The sequence below is a fragment of the Lepus europaeus genome, chromosome 15, assembly GCF_033115175.1.
Source record: "Lepus europaeus isolate LE1 chromosome 15, mLepTim1.pri, whole genome shotgun sequence".
Lineage (NCBI taxonomy): Eukaryota > Metazoa > Chordata > Mammalia > Lagomorpha > Leporidae > Lepus > Lepus europaeus.
Window position 1 is genome coordinate 17,744,622 of NC_084841.1, and position 17,444 is coordinate 17,762,065.

Here is a 17,444-nt window from a genome sequence, read left to right on the forward strand (position 1 = left end):
TCTGGTTAAGCCACTTGTGTCCTACATCGGAATTCCTCAATTCAGTTTGTGCCCAACTCTTGACTTTAGTTTCCTACAAATACATTCCCTGGGAGGCAGCAGTGATAGCTCAATTGCCTGGGTTCCTGTCATCTAAATGGGAGATACAACTAAATTCTCAGCCCCTGGTTCTAGTCAGGATGACATTTTTGAAGTAAATCAGTGTTTGGGAGCTCATTTTCTGTTTCTTTCTTTCTCTCTCTCTCTCTCTCTCTCTCTCTCTCTCTCTGTTTCTCATATAATTTGAACAAAAGTAGAGTATGTATTTTTTTAATTTTTTTTTATTTTCCTTAGAGTGTATATCTTAAATAGGAATTTTCCTTTTAGTATAATATATATGAAGCATGGGGATAAAACCCTTCAGAATGATCTAGAAGTAATACTGGTGTCGCTATGTGGTGCAATAGGTTAATCCTCCACCTGTGGTGCCAGTAGCCCATATGGGCATGGATTCTAGTCCCGGCTGCTCCTCTTCTGATCCAGCCTCTCTCCTAAGGCCTGGGAAAGCAGTAAAATGGGCCAAGCACTTGGGCCCCTGCACCCACATGGGAGACCTGGAAGAAGCTCCTGGCTCCTGGCTTCAGATCGGCCCATCTCTGGCTATTGCGACTATTTGAGGAGTGAACCAGCAGATGGAAGACCTTTCTATCTGTCTCTCCCTCTCACTATCTGTAACTCTACCTTTCATATACATAAACAAAAAAAAATCTTTAAAATAAAATTTAAAAAATAATTAACACTATTAAAACCAGAGACAGATGACAAAATATAAAGCTAGTCTAGTTTTATTAATTGCAAAATTTTTGAACAAAAAATTAGATTTTATGTGTGTCTTTAAAAAGTAAGTTCTGGCCGGCACCACGGCTCACTTGGCTAATCCTTTGCCTGCGGCGCCGGCACCCCGGGTTCTAGTCCAGGTTGGGACATCAGATTCTGTCCCGGTTGCTCCTCTTCCAGTCCAGCTGTCTGCTGAGGCCCGGGAAGGCAGTGGAGGATGGCTCAAGTGCTTGGGCCCTGCACCCTCATGGGAAACCAGGAGGAAGCACCCGGCTCCTGGCTTCGGATCGGCACAGCGCGCCAGCCGCAGTGCACCTGCCGTGGCGGCCATTTGGGGGGTGAACCAATGGAAGGAAGACCTTTCTCTTTGTCTCTCTCTCTCTCTCTCTCATTGTCTAACTTTGCTTGTCAAAAAAAAAAAAAAAGAGTATGTTCTAACTATTATTGTTACATGTATCACAAATCTTTGTGATCAAAGATCAATTTTATTTTTTTGGTTTATGAGGTTTATGAATAGTAAGGCCGATGTAGTACAAACCCTTGTAAGAACAGCATAAATTAGAAGAATAGCATTTCTTAGTGTCAGCTTCTGTCTATTCAATTTGTATTAATGCCTATCTCAAAAATCAATGATTCCAACTGAATATAGGCTAAAAACATAGTTTTGAAGAGAAAGGAAAAATTCCTTGAGACATTAAGAATGTGAATGATTCATTGAAAGTAACACAATTATTAAATGTTAAAAAATAAGCTAAAATATAAATCCTATCTTCTTAAATAATATGGACCATTGAAAGAGAATTGGGCCACTTAACCAAAATATTAGTAATATGGAGTGACAAGTTGTGGTGTGACTCTTAAGAGGATTTTCTTCTTCCTTTTGTGAACATTTGCAAAAGATGGAGAGGGAAGTGAAATTGCTGGTGACCTGGTCACAACATACAGTGGCTGAAGTTTGATGAGAAATGTAAGAACTTTGACTACAGCAAGGTTCCAAAGGAAAAACCAAGAGCTCTTCTCAAGCAGCTGTGGCATATAACATGGAGACAAGAACTAGTGGAAGAAGAGGTGTGATGCAAGGGGAACCAGGCACTGTAGATATTAGACTACACTGAATGGCTCTTCAGGGAGGCATAGTAAAGAGGTCAATCCACTTACACTTGAAATGAAATCTGTAGCTTCATGATCAAAAGAAAAATGTAGTTCTAGAAAATTAATTGTGAAAACTACCATATATGCAAGCATTATAATACATAGACAGTTAAGGAGAATGGTGAAAAGAGAGTTACTTTGGTAGAGTTATGGTGACAAATAATGATTATTTTCATTGAGATTAATAAATAAATGGATCAATGTGGCCAAATAGACACAAAATCTTACATAATAAAATAAAATTGAATTGGTTTATAAAACACACACAGAGACTACATAAAACATTTTATATATACATTTGAATGCTTCTATCAATCGACTGGTGGATATATAAGCATAGCATCACAGAAGAAGCACTTTCAAATTTCTATTGGGTATATTCACTATCATAGAAGGCTACTCCCAAATGAAGGCTCAACACTGATTTGCAGGGATCAGGTATAAGTACAAATGAACAGCTACATAGCATCTGTGGCAACAGTAAAACTAATGAATCAATCTTCTGATTGTTACTAAATTTGCTTGGATACCTAAAATATGTCTTGACAGATATTCATCATAGCTCAGAAGTCCAATTAAAATAGATGGAGCCCCACTTTCCCCATATAGCAAGCCCTAAAAGCAGACTGACTGGTTGGAGAGGGTGTGTTGTGCACCCAATGGGAACTCTGTGTTGGACTTTGAAACTCATCCCTTCTTGGTGAGAGGCAGATTCAGAGAATCGAGCAAGGTCAGAGACCCTCCTACAGGAATCTAAGTCATGTCATACAAATGGATGATCTTGCAATGTTCACTGAAGTTTTACTTGGAAGATATGATCTAGATTCAGTTTTACTTTCTTATCCTGTATTATCTGAATTTTCTTCAGGAAAATGTTTTGTCTATATTATTTATGAAATCTAAAATTTTTATTTTACCATCTAATAAATCACTCACTCATTAACTGTAAATTCCTTCAGTGAATTATAAGAAAATATTATGAAAGTAGTTAACAGAATAGGTGGAGGTAAAAATACTGACTTTATTATTATAAATATATTTATATACTTGGAATATGTTATAAATATATTTATATCCCCCAGCTGAAGGGATGCATAATGACAATGTATTTGACAACAGAAATAAAATTTCCATTTGATATTATATTCCTAAATTAAGTTGAAATGCAGGTGAGGTTAAATCTATTTTGTTACAAAAAAAAGAAAATCATAACTATTTTATAAAGGAAAGTTACTGCTATTCTTTCCTTTAAACTTTTCATTCATGTTTCCTCAAATACCTCCATTCCCAAACTAAGAAATTACATTTTAATCTTTAAAGGCATATATTAGAGTGGAAAAACTATCCAAAGACTATAATATTTGCTAAGCAACAAGATATTCTAAATGTAAATTTCAAGTCACTTTTAAATACCAGAAGCTGTATTAGCTGTAATTTATCTGGCCTTGCAAAACCGAGATTTCTTAAATCACTCATAAAATTTCCCAGAGATTATTTTTTCCTCTGAGCCATCAATATACTAATAAAAAATAGCAATGAGGAAACCACTTTCCATCTAAATGTTAAATCCTTAGCTAGTGTATTCCATAGAAAAATTTAGCATTCACTTGTATAATTGCTTTCCAAATTACACCTCGCTTCATGTAACTAGTCTACTTATCTATCTTTAGAAATATTTGAGCTAAAATGAGGCTGACCTGTTACGTTTTTAGGAGCGCGACTATCAGCTGTCGACTTACTCTGTTTGGAAATTCTGATTATTTTTATTTTTAATAATGATATTAATTCATTATTTGAATTGATGGTTATATCTTAATTTTAAAACCATAATAATATATTTTAAGCATTACCTGATTTTTAGTGTCTTAAACATAATTTGAGTTTAAAAGTAAAACCAACTAATATGGATTACTATTTATTACGTGGTAGATGTCATTCATGTTAAATGGTACAATTGACTAGTTTCAAGAAATGACTAATCCAAATTAAACATGAGCTTTATATCTTAAGGAAACTTATGGACTTCAAATCTTTTATGAAATAAACAAAGTTATTCTCATCTCCGTCCAAAATGTAATGTCAGCAATACCACCGTCTGACAGCTCCTTGTGAATTTTCTCTCATGTCTGCCATCCTTTTGTATTCCTGCTGCTGCTCACCCCAGCTAATACTGCTGCAAAGAATGAGAACAATGGGCCATACATGATGTAGTCATGCTGCGTGTAGTCAGTATATTAAATTATTTAAAATATCACACAAAGTAATGTTAATATGCTGAAGTGACTATATTTAATTTGTAGGTGTATCTTTGTGAATATTTATTTAACGTGTGCTATATATGGTGCATTGAAGTACAGGTTTGGAATTGACAGTGCACTAGAGAGGATGTAATCTTTGACATTAAGTGGCTGGAATACTGGAGTCCTACTCAAGCATTTACTTACCTGTTTTTATAGGTGAGGATTGCAGTAGACCCATGATGGTGGAGATACCATATTGAAGTGGAGTGAGGCCGTTTATGAAACTCTTCCCAAAAGGGCAGGTATTTGGACCAGCAGTGAAGAAGCCAGTTAGGATGCCTGCATCCCAATTCAGAAGGCCAGTGTCTGATTCCCAGTTCTGATTGAGATTCCTCCAGCTCTCAGCCAGTGCAAATCATAGAAGGCAACGGGAGATGACTTAGCAGTTAGTTTACTGCCAGTCACAAGGGATAGGATACCTGGATTGAATTCATGTTTCCTGGCTCAGGCCCAGCCCTGGCCATTATAAGCACTGGGGGAATGAATTGGTAGATGAGAGCTCTCTCTGTTATCTGTCTGTTCCATTGTTTCTCTCTTTCTCAAAAATAAGGAAATATTTTTTTAAAAGTTTCTCCTGGACACATCAGTATATTTTTCCAGGGCTGGTACTGTGGCATAGCAGGGAAAGCTGCCACCTGTGGTACCAGCATCCCATATGGGTGCCGATTTGAGTCCTTGCTGTTCCAATTCTGATTCAGCTCCCTGCTGATACTATGGGAGGGTGGCGGAAGATGGCCCAAGTCCTTGGGCCCCTGTACCCATGTGAGAGAGCCAGAGGAAGTTCCCGCTCCTGGCTTCAGATCGGCCCAGCTCTGGCCATTGCAGCCATTTGGGGAGTGAACCAGTGGATGGAAGACCTCTCTCTCTCTCTCTCTCTCTTTCTCTCTCTCTCTGCCTTTCTGCAACTCTACCTTTCAAATAAATAAATAAAATATTTTTAAAAAAGAAGGTGTATTTCCTTGTACCAGGGCTTTATCCTCATTTCAAGTCTTTTACACATACACGCACACATACACACACACCTACAGGCACACACACCTACAGGCACACACACTCCCGCTCACAAGGCATTTGGGGCAATAACACTATGGGATCACCCTCACTGCTGAAGAGCCAGACAACAACCTCAAAACGCCAAGATCACACACTTCATGTTCAGAAAGTAGATGCAGACTTTCAGCTCTTTACCTAAACAGGTTACAACAATTGGCACAACAAAGCTTGTGTAAGAGTTTACATTTAAGCCATACCCACAAACCCACACTTGTAATAATACATAGGCCCTGTGAAGATTAAATGTAAGTCAACCTTTCCCACCATCAGCTGTATCTCTTGGTATCTGCTAAAGACCATATTAGTTTAAATACAAAAAGGTATGTTTAATCAAAGTAGTGGATTTTTCTCATATTTGTTCCATAATAGAATCATTATTACTTTGTAATATGTTTCTGATGAGGAAGGAATCCATTTTCAATTCAAATATAGTTTTTAATTTTTTTGAAAATTGTGAAGTAAAAATAAAATTTTAATTTTGTACTTTAAGTACTCAAGTTGAGAAATGATTTTCCATATTAAAAATCTAAACAATCCATTAAATAATCACTGATATATATTAACAATAAAACAGAAGTGTATACTCCAATAGATAAGTACAAATTTAGCTACTTCTGTCAAAAATTCAAATTAGCAATATTAACTGAAAATTATGGATTGTAATGGTACACTGACTTCCATCACCAGTGCATAAAAGACTTGCTCTGCCTTAACTATCTATTTGCTAAACAGTTTGAATTGATGAGGAAAATAAAGCCTTATTTTGTTTGTTTGTTATAGATTTAAAATCACAAAGTGCATCTGCTTTCTAAAATAATCGAGTCCTATATAACATAAATCCTGATCTGGGTATTATTTTTTCTATTCCCTTTCCTAAAAATGCTAATGGACAGACAGTATCATTTAGATAATTTTGAAAAGTCTTCTGGTGTAATTGAGGAATGAAATGTAAGAAAAGGTTTTTGGTTTGCTCTTTATCATAGAACATGATACTATAAATCCAACTAATGATATGAATATTTCAAAGTATTCTAGCATGTTTATGTTTAGTTTCTTATTATGTATCAAGTGATTTAGAGGCCATTATCTGCAGACATAAAAAAAAGAAAGCAATTCTCAACAGATTCATAGTCCAAACACCAGAGTTTACAGCAGGAAGCATGTCCTGGTGTTACTGGGGTATATACGTGTTGTGAACATATTCTTGTTCAGATAAGAATTCTGAAGGAAATGAATTTAGAAGATGCCTTATGGTTCACTTTTTTTTTATAGATTTATTTATTTATTTGAGAGGCAGAGTTATAGACACAGAGATGAAGAAAGAGAGAAAGAGAGAGAGAGAGAGAGAGAGAGAGAGGATGAATCTTCTATCTGCTGGTTCACTCCCCAAATGACCACAATGGCTGGGACTGGGCAGATCCGAAGCCAGGAGCCAGGAGTTTCCTCCAGGTCTCCCACAGGGGCGCATGGGTCCATACTTTTGGGCCATCTTCCATTGACTTTCCAGGCTACTAGCACAGAGATGGATTGGAAGTGGAGCAGCTGGGACTCAAATCAGCAACCACATGGGCTTCCAGTGCTGCAGGTGGAGATTTAACCTACTATTCCACAGTGCCACACCCCTTATGATTCATTTTTGTCCTATTATTTTATTTTTATTTCTCCTTATTATTTATTTGAAATACAGAGTTACAGAGAGAGGTAGAGATAGAGAGAGATATCTTCCATCTACTGGCTCACTCTCCAGATGGCCACAACGGCCAAAGCTGTGCCGATCCAAAGCCAGGAGCCAGGAGCTTCTTCCAAGTCCCTCACGTGGGTGCAGGGACCAAAGCACTTGGGCCATTTTGTACTGCTTTCCCAGGCCATAGCAGAGAGCCAGATCAGAAGAGGAGCAGCCGAAACAAGAACCAGCACCCATATGGGATGCCGTCGCTTCAGGCCAGGGCTTTAACCCACTGTGCCACAGTGCTAGCCCCTGTCCTAGTATTTTAATGACTTATTAGCCATCCTCCTTTTCTACCTCAGGAAATTTTTTTAACAAGAAAAAAAAATCTCAATTAACATTTTTCACAATTCCAGCTATATTTCCTGGATTTGCTTATTTACATACTTAAATATTCTATCTCCTGTTATACAATGAAATCTGGTTTGTTTAATCCCTATGTATTGTTTTTCATAACAGTACTAGTAAACAATAATGAATGGTTGTCCAAGATGATTTAAAGCAAAAGAAAAATTTATTGATGTTTCTAAGTGCCAGTGAATTATTTTGTATTAAACAGTAAGCAATGGGCATAAGATCTCTTGGTTGAGAGCTAACATCTCAGTGAGAAAGGTGGATAGTAAAGGAAGATAAGAATGAATATAGGCCAGCACCACAGCTCACTTGGCTAATCCTCTGCCTGTGGCGCTGGCACACAGGGTTCTACTCCCCATCGGGGCACCGGATTCTGTCCCAGTTGCTCCTCTTCCAGGCCAGCTCTCTGCTGTGGCCCAGAAGTGCAGTGGAGGATGGCCCAGGTCCTTGGGCCCTGCACCCACATGGGAGACTGGGAGAAGCACCTGGCTCCTGGCTTCAGATCAGCGCGGTACGCCGGCTACAGCACGTCGGCCGCAGCGGCCATTGTGGGGTGAACCAACGGCAAAGAAAGACTTCTCACTGTCTCTCTCTCTCCCACTGTCCACTCTGCCTGTCAAAAAAAAAAAAAAAAAAAGAATGAATATAGTGGGGCTGGCACTGTGGTGTAGCAGGTAAAGCTGCTGCCTGCAGTGCCAGAATCCCATATGGGTGTCAGTTTGAGTCCTGGATTCTCCTTTTCAGATCCAGCTCTGCTATGGCCTGGGAAAGAAGTAAAAGATGGCCCAAGTCCTTGGACCCCTGCAACTACATGGGAGACCTTGTAGAGGCTCCTGGTTCCTGGCTTCAGATCAGCCCAGCTCTGGCCTTTGAGGCCATTTGAGGAATGAACCAGTGGATGGAAGACATCTCTCTCTCTTCCTCTGCCTCTATTTCTCTAACTCTGCCTTCAAATAAATAAATAAATATTTTTTAAAAAATGACTACAGTATTTGTCTTATTCATGCCACATGGACCCTAGGCACAGAGCAAGAATGATGGCAGAGAAATTGTGACAAAGATGGCCTCTTTGAGGAAAGGGCACTCATCTCCAAATTTCCATGGTGAGAAAGAGCTCAGCAATTTGTTGATGTAAACTGTTATCCTGAGGAGAGATCTTGGTGCTACCTACAAGATTATAGGGTCATCGTGAATATTTAAAAATAGCACATCTAAATAGTTACCTGTTAGAAATGAATGACATATGCTTCCTATAAGAGATTAAGTCATAGTTTAATAAAAATATGTCTCTAAACTATAGGAAAATTTGATATAATTCATAACTATTTAGTTTTAATTTTTATTTTTGGTTATATGTATTTACTAGCCTCAATGAAATTAAACAAGAACTATAATGTGTTCAGTATGGAAAACTGAAACAAAACCAAAGAGGAACATATCAAATTCTAGTCCACCATGATTTGCTTTAGATTTGCCTCCACTCAATTACTAACCCCTCTATGATATTATTTTTCAAATAATTGAAAATAATACTCCTAGATTTCCTCTAAAAAATGAAGTAGCTCAATTATATCAATTGATTATATTTGACATGTTTGTAACATGTCAGGACTTAGAGAAGAAAACATTTTACCAACTATGTACCACTTATAATTTTGTTCAAGTGTCCAGTGGGCAGATAATATGCATCATTTCTATATAAACAAAAATACATACTTGGAAGCAATCTTGTTGATGTTACTTTGTGAAGTTATTTTTATGGCATCACATATTTTTTCTGAAACAAATACTTTAGGTTTAATTTTATGATTTACTGCCCAAAGTGCACATTGCACAAAATACATAGTCTTTTTTTTTCTTTTTTCTTTTTTTGTTTTATTTGACAGATAGACAGTGAGAGAGAGAGACAGATAGCAAAGTCTTCCCTCCATTGGTTCACTCCCCCAATAGCCGCTATGGCCGGAGCTGTGCCGATCCAAAGCCAGGAGCCAGGTGCCACAGGAGAGAGCTGGACTGGAAAAGGAGCAACTGCGACAAGAACCCTGGCGCTCATATGAGATGCCAGCATCGCAGGTATAGGATTAACCAAGTGAGCCACAGCATAGGCCCCAAAATACATAGTCTTAAACACAAGGTGTATACATAGTCTTAAACACAAGGACGTATACTTTTCCTGACACAACAGTTTATGTTACTAATCACAAGGACTGCTGTAGAGTGTTTCATGTAAATACTCATGTTTCAGGCTAGTTGGGAACAGAAGTGAGGCCAAGGAGTTATGGTACAGAGCTAAGGTTTCTTTTGTTTCTTCTTTACAATCGACAAGTAAATTATCAATATTCACTAAATGGGTGAAAAAGATTATCAAGAGCAATGCCACTTAAAAATATAATGCAAATTTTTCCCAACACGAAATTAGTTACATCACATTTCCTTTTGGTTTACTTTTATCAATTAAGAGAAAGTTTGTTATTTACTCTGTTGGTTATTACTTATTGTATAAATGAATGCTCTTCTATTATCATCGTTCATGGAGTAATCACCTGATTATCTCGTATGCTCATAGTTTGCCATTGCTTTTAATGCAGTGCTTGTTGTAGTGCTTGTCGCATCACAACATTTTGTTATTATTTGTTCTTGTGTTAAGTGTTCTTCCCTCAAGCAGACAAAGGGGCCTGAGGAAACTTCTAGAGTGAGGAACATGTTATTCTAATTGTGATCAACTAATATATCAATTGTACATCAATGAAATATTAAATAAAATGGATCATGACTGACCAAAAAAATAATGAGATAAAATCAAGAAAGGCCAATGAATGTTTTATAAAGATTATGTATAAAACTAAAATTTCTTTCAGTATAATGAAAGAAACTTATACTTAAGAAAAAAAACAATGAAAGGTGAACTGAGAGTACTAGCTAAGTTTATTAATCTTAGAGGTCATTTATTCATCTTTCACAATTTAGGTGAGGAAGTCAATTTTAGAAGACCTAAATGAAAGATCTCTGCGAGTGAGATCCCAGTGGAAAGAACCGGGCCATCAAAGAAGGAGGTACCTTTCTCGGAAGGGAGGAGAGAACTTCCACTTTGACTATGACCCTGTGGGAATAAGATCAAAGTCGGCAAACTCTAAAGCCTTGGCAACTCATGACTAGAGCCTAGGGAGATTACTGACGCCATAAACAAGAGTGTCAAATTGTTAAGTCAGCAACAGGAGTCACTGTGTACTTACATCTCATGTGGGATCTGTCCTTAATGTGTTGTCCACTGTGCAGTGATGCTATAACTAGTACTGAAACAGTATTTTTACACTTTGTGTTTCTGGTGGGTGCAAACTGATGAAATCCTTACTTAGTATATACTGAATCGATCTTCTGTATATAAAGATGATTGAAAATGAAAAAAAAAACTTGGTTTTAAATTGGAAATTGCATAGAAAATTAATCAATTTTTTAAAAAATATCATGTAGGATCTCTGTCCTTAATGTGCTGAACATTGTGATTTAATGTTATAACTAGTACTCCAACAGTATTTTTCACTTTGTGTTACTATGTGGGGGCAAACTGTTGAAATCTTTACTTAATATATACTAAACTGATCTTCTGTAAATTAAAGAAAATTGAAAATGAATCTTGCCGGCGCCGCTGCTCAATAGGCTAATTCTCCACCTGCGGCGCCGGCACACCAGGTTCTAGTCCTGGTAGGGGTGCCGGATTCTGTCCCGGTTGCCCCTCTTCCAGGCCAACTCTCTGCTGTGGCCCGGGATTGCAGTGGAGGATGACCCAAGTGCTTGGGCCCTGCATCCCATAGGAGACCAGGAAAAGCACCTGGCTCCTGCCTTCAGATCAGCGTGGTGCACCGGCCGCAGCATGCTAGCTGGGGTGGCCATTGGAGGGTGAACCAATGGCAAAAGGAAGAACTTTCTCTCTGTCTCCCTCTCTCACTGTCCACTCTGCCTGTCAAAAAAAAAAAAAAAATGAATTTTGATGTGAATGGAAGGGAAGAGGGAGCGGGAAAGGGGAGGGGTTGTGGGTGGGAGGGAAGTTTTTTTTTTTTTTTTTTGGGGGGGGAGCCATTGTTATCCATAAGCTGTACTTTGGAAATTTATATTCATTAAATAAAAGTTAAAAAAAGCCGGCGCCATGGCTCAACAGGCTAATCCTCCGCCTTGCGGCGCCGGCACACCGAGTTCTAGACCCGGTTGGGGCACCGATCCTGTCCCGGTTGCCCCTCTTCCAGGCCAGCTCTCTGCTGTGGCCAGGGAGTGCAGTGGAGGATGGCCCAAGTGCTTGGGCCCTGCACCCCATGGGAGACCAGGAGAAGCACCTGGCTCCTGCCATCGGAACAGCGCGGTGCGCCGGTCGTAGCGCGCCAGCTGCGGCGGCCATTGGAGGGTGAACCAACGGCAAAAGGAAGACCTTTCTCTCTGTCTCTCTCTCACTGTCCACTCTGCCTGTCAAAAATAAAAAAAAAAAAAAAAAAAAAAAGTTAAAAAAAAAAAAAAGAACCAGGATCCTTGATTCATTTTCCAGAGAACTTGCTCAATATTTCATGAGGGCAGTACTGTCTATACACAAAATCATTGCCTGTAAAATGCCACACAGAATGCTGGATGATTTTAGATGGTCATATACTCCCTTGTTTCTACTTTGTCAATTTATTTTTTAATTATTATTCTCCTATTAAATCCAAAAGCAATGTGCCACTCATTCACATATATATGTTTATACAATGCAAATCTAGGCAAAAGTAGAAGAAAAAATTACCGAAATAAAAGGAAACATTTAAAACTTACCCTATATGTAAGTAAATCTATATTCTTATCAAATCATCTGTTAATGTACATTATTGCAAAAATTAAAAGAAAAAAGAAGGAAGGAGGAGGGAGAAGTATTCTTATGTTTTTAGAATTATATCTTTGAAGCTCATGAAATCTGTTCTTTATATTAATAAAAATATTTAAAAAATAAAAACATTATACAAGATTTTAAATGAACTCTAGTTTAAAAATGTTAGCTTAGTGTTTAAGTTTTATATTGTCAACATAAGAGAATATTATAATTTACTCCTTACCAGTTACTGAAATACATACCTCCAGATAAGTCTTGTATTCTTTCTTTTACTCCCTGTCATATATTGAGTTTCCATGCCATCATCAAATTTCAACTAAGGTAATAAATATGATTATGTCAGGGATTTTCCCAACAAATACCATTCACCTTGAAGATGATGAATTGATATATGTCCATCATAAAATGTCCAAACTAATGCAGTCAATTCATCCATATGGCTGAAGTGTTCTTTCATGATGGACACCCTCTGACAATTTAACGCTTCATTTGCTTAGCTGGTACTGTACTCAACTTTCTTAAAAAATTATCTAGTGACTTTCAGAAAGTATATAGGAAGACACTCATACATATGCCTCATATTCAACAGCTTGTCTTTCTCTTCTGTTTGTCCCATCGAAGATATAAGGAATACTTAAAATTAATCATTATACTTAGAAGCAGAAATATAGTCTTTAGGTGGAAACTCCTTTTGAGATAAATGTAACTATTGATTGTGACAACACCATTTCAAAGTGTTTGCCAGGTCAAGTGATTCTTTCAAGTTCAGGAGAGGATGTACAAAGAATATGACATCACTGCTGAAGTTTATTGTAATCTAATTAGAGAAACAGATTAGCAAAACAAAGGAAACTATTGTGCATCCAAACATATTTAACTATTCTTTAGTAACTATTTATTGCATATCCACTTCAGGGAGCTTTCTTAGGTGTTGGTCATAGAGCTGTAGACATGATATTTGCTCTCATATACATCACTTTGAGTGTAACAATACAAATATAGCAAAGCAAATAAATAAAGCCAGGTAAGGTAGTAGTTGCTGGGCTTCCTCCTCTAAGATCATGTATGTTGAAAGGCTTCTGTGGTGGGACATCAAACTGTGAGTTTGGGGAATATATTCTTGAAAAATTTATTGGCAGTGGGAAGAAAAATATGGAACTCCTAGGTAAAATGGACTAGGTCACTTTAGGATTAGGAAAGACTTGAGTAGAATGTGAGAATAAGTGATTGATGGCAGATGTCAGGAGTCATGTAAAGTTGGGAATTCTAGATATTAAAAAATTGTGTCCAACAATAAAAAATTATTTATGTAAGACATGGTTTATCTAGAGGATGGAGTATAATATTGTAAACTAAAAATATAGTAGTCTGAGCTCTAGATGTATGTGGATCTGAATTATCTTCCAAAACACCACTTTCTTTTCTGTGCTGTGTTTCTGTTTGAGACAAGGAAATGATATTGAAGTAAAAAAAAAAAAAGTGATAACAAATACTGAATTCCAAGGGATAAATGATCACTACAACTTGAATGATTTGAATGATAAAGCTAACAGGCATCTTATTTCTTCCAATTTGTGAATGCTTCCAAAGTAAAAGTAATCTTAAGACAAAACAGACTTAAACAGCAAATAAATGCTATGACAACCAAAGAACAAAGAACGACAGAAAATGAGGAAACAGAAATAGACTGCCAGGTGAGCTTCACAAAAATTAGTACTAATTATAACAGATGTTCATATTTTATGAACTTTTTTTCAAACTAAGGCTATATGTTTCTCTTATTTTCAGTTTACACAACAATATAAGGGTACTTCAAAAACTTCATGGGAAGTAGAATTAAAGCATTAACTTATTTAGATACATAATAGATATTTCCACGTTTTTGAAGAACTTCACATGCAGGATTTCAAGATTTTATGAAAATGATAATTTCATTCAACTTTCTATGAACTTTTTGGTGTTTCTTCATATCATATTATTCAAAAAATTTTGGATGTATATCTTAAACATCCAAAGGGTATTAGGTAAATTAAAATTGTAACTATTTTTAAAAAATAATGTAGAGTAGTTCAAGTTTGGGGACTGATGTTATGGCACAATGGGTTAGGCATCATCTGCTGTGCTGGTAATCACATATGAACGCTGGTTCAAATACTGGCAGCTCCACTTCTGAACCAGCTCCCTAATAACGCACCTGGGAAAGCAGAACACGGTCAAAGTACTTGGACCCCTGCAAGTTACATGGTATATTAGGATCGAGTTCTAGGCTCCTGGCTTCAGCCTGGCCCAGTTCCAGCTATTGTGGCCCTTTAGGGAGTGAACCAGTAGATGGAAAATCTCTCTCTCTCAATAGCTCTCTGTCTCTTCCTCTTTCTATAACTCTGCCTTTCAAATAAATAAGGTAAATATAAAAAATAAGATAAATATAAGATAATAAGATAAATATAAGATAAATATAAAATATTTATATAAATGTATATTTACATAAAATTTTATATATTTTATATAAATTTATGTTTATATCTAATATAAATTTATGAACTTATTTATGAATACATTTAATATAAATATAAATATAAATATAAATATAAATATAAATATAAATATAGCATTATATTTATATTTTATACAAATTATTATATAAATTTATATTTATACTTTATATAAATATAAAAATAAGATTAATATAAAAATCACATTTGATATTCACTGAAATGATACTTCAGTGAAAATACCCAACATAAATATTGTTTATTACATATCAATTTATCGATTTTTATTCTTTTAGTTACACATTATAATTGTATATTCTGAAAGCACATTTTACAAAAAGATCCTTATTTTTTTAATCTGTAGAAACTTGTGTTTATTTTCCATCAACCTCATTTTCATGTTTGCTTCAGAAACTGTGAAAGCAGCTTAAGACCACGCAGTGGCTGTCCCTACCCACTCGGTGGCCTGAGCAGTGGGCGCTGCAGACCAGTCTTCAGTGGTGGGAGAGCACTCCAGTCCTCAGTGGGGAACTGCTGAATAGGCACAGAGGGCACCTGCATGCCTTCAGACCAGTCTGCAACCTCAGGCTGGGTAGCAGTGATCTCAGGCGCTGGGGCCGTCCATTCACCTTGAAACTGCTCCTTGGCCACAGCATTTTTAGCAGCAGACTGTTCTTTTTCAATCTCTCCAGGATCTTGGTAGAAATAGAAATCAGGTATGACCTCCCAGGGGTGTTCATGGGAGATGGTACCACACCTGTTCAGAACCTCCTGGGCCAGCACCCACCACCTCAGACCCACTGAGTGGGCTCCCTTGTTGTTGCATTGGATGGCAATGTCCACATAGCACAGAGGAGAGTCTGCATCAGACAGAACAGTGGTAGGCAAGTTCATGTAAGATGCCTTTGTGAGAGGCTGGTGGTCAGCCCTAGGATCAGTAACCACCAGAAGCCGTGGTTCCCGGAGGGCTGCCTGGATCTGGTTAGTGAAGGTTCCAGGTGTGAAGCGGCCAGCAATGGGAGTAGCTCCAGAGGCAGCAGCAAACTTCAACACAGCCCTGTGGCCAGTATTTCTGAAGGATATGACACTGACATCAGCAGGGTTTGCAATGGCCACAATGGCATGAGCTGCCAACAGAAGTTTCTCACAAGTCCTCTTCAGATTTATGATGTAGATGCTATCACCTATCCTTTTGTAGATGTACTGTTCCATTTGGAGGTCAAGGTTGGTACCGCCTAGGTTGGTTCCTGCTGCAAGGGATTTGAGGACATCCTCCCCCTACATTTGCAGGACATCAAGGGTTCCAGACATTGTGACAGCTTCCCCTTAAGCTATGCTGGGAATCAAGAACAATGCCTTATGGACCCCTCGCTAGGTAGCACAGAAAGCTATTTACTTTTAATCTACTTGAAAAGCAGAGCAAGAGAGAGACTTGTCCCTGTGGTGTTGCTCTTCCTACTTGCTTCAAGTCAACTCCCATTTCTGCTCTGCAACATGGTTCTAGCCTTTGAAATTGGTCAACTCTGGACTTTGTGACCCAATAAAATCATCTCACACTAAGTAATATTTTATCTATTGACTTCTGGATTCAGAGTTTAGCAAAAAAAAAAAAAAGCACATCTTTTCATATGTAAATCAGTATAGCAAATAGAAATAGGCTTGGAATACAGGTGAGGCAAAGGATAAAAAAAAATGAGATCTAAGAATGTTGAACAATAAGTCTTACACTGAAAATTAGAAAAGCCTTAGTTAAATCCAGGCATAGTGATCATGAGTAATGAGGATGATGGCAATCATGAGCTGCACAGTGAGGTGATCATTATCTCATTTTCCACATTTGAAAGAAAGGCTCTTCTGACCTAACTTTGATGTCAGAGAATGGGACCTTTGTGGACAAACCATGAGTGTCTGGTTTAGATTAAATGTGTGCTTAGTAGAATGCATATTTTTTTTATCACATAGCCCAAACAAGAAAGGATATTGATTGCTGGAGTATATAGTGGACAATAAAAGTGAAATACGGGGCAAAATCACTTAATAAGGATATTGATTAGTGGATAGCATAGTGGACAATAAAGTGAAAAGCAGGAGTAAAACCACATAATCAGACAGACTGACAAAGAGAGTAAGAAGACAAAGGTAGAGGTGTTCTGATGCTGATAAAGGAAACTGCTGTGTTGACTTCCAGATGAAAGGAAAAGAAGCTTGAGGACACAGAAAGCAACAGATAAACAGAGACACATTAAATGAACAGTGAAAAGGCAAAACCAACACAGAAGCTTGAGCCAAGCATTAGTCTAGTTGTGGAATTTTATATTGCTGATATACATTATAAATGAAATGATCTATCAAGAAATGCTGGGGCCAGCGCTGTGGCATATGGGGAAAGCCATCCCAAACAGGTGCAGTGCTGGCATTCCATATGGGTGCTGGTTCAAGTCTTGGCTGCTCCACTTCTGATCCAGCTCTCTGCTGTGGCCCAGGAAAGCAGTAAAAGATGGCCCAAGTCCTTGGGCCCCTGCACCCGCTTGGGAGACCCAGAAGAAGCTCCTGGATCCTGGCTTCAGATCGGCACAATTCTCGCCATTGCAGCCATTCAGGGAGTGAATCCATGGATGGAAGACCTCTCTCTCTCTCTCTCTCTCTCTCTCTCTCTCTGCCTCTGCCTCTGCCTCTCTGTAACTCTGCCCTTCAAATAA

General features: G+C 37.8%; 1 pseudogene; it reads right to left on the minus strand.

The window, feature by feature from the left end:
* Positions 1-15,195: 15,195 nt before the first annotated feature.
* On the minus strand, positions 15,196-16,056 carry LOC133774344 (small ribosomal subunit protein uS2-like; annotated as a pseudogene).
* Positions 16,057-17,444: the final 1,388 nt, after the last annotated feature.